Below are 752 nucleotides of genomic sequence, written 5' to 3' on the forward strand. Positions count from 1 at the left end.
TGTAAACATGCAGGATCTGTGGCTTTACACGTCATCTAGAAAACTAGTAGAGTTTAGCAAGATTCCTCAAAAATATAGTTGACACATATGAATTGTTAAGAAGCAAGTACGTACATGTAGATATTTTCTCTCTTTTTTTCTCTTTTCATCTTATAATATCTGATCCCCACTTATAAATGACACTATAAGAGAAGACGGTAATAGATGAAGCCAATCGGGATAATCTGGCTTTGAAGGGGTTTTGGGTTTTTTCTCCAATCTTCTCATATCTGAAAAGTATATTTTATTTTTTCTAGTCTGCAGTGGATCTTTTTGATCTGATGGCTTTGGAATATCCTACCGTCCAATAACAGCCACATAGTCCCCTTGTAGTTGTTCCAGTTGAACCAGTACACAATATTTGGAGTACGCCAGTTATTACAATATCCGTGCTGCTGCTCATGGGCTTAATGAATGGAAACACTAGTAAAGAGGACCTCATATTCAGTTAGGAGCTTGAGGATTGATTTACTCAAGTTTTTTGATGGTGAGATGGCTGGTTTGATTGGCGGAGGGGAGGAGTGTATCTGCTATTAGAAATTCATTTTATGTAAATCAGACATTACAAAATTAATATTTTGATGTTTTTTTCCTTTTATGTAAAAGATATACATTAGAGTTGTTTTAAATTCATAATAATAAATTGCATCATGTTGTGTGATGTCCGCCGGATTGGTCCGCTTAAGATCTTGGTGTAATGAGATTAGGGTAAG

The sequence above is a fragment of the Daucus carota genome, chromosome 9 (assembly GCF_001625215.2).
Source record: "Daucus carota subsp. sativus chromosome 9, DH1 v3.0, whole genome shotgun sequence".
NCBI classification, from domain to species: domain Eukaryota; kingdom Viridiplantae; phylum Streptophyta; class Magnoliopsida; order Apiales; family Apiaceae; genus Daucus; species Daucus carota.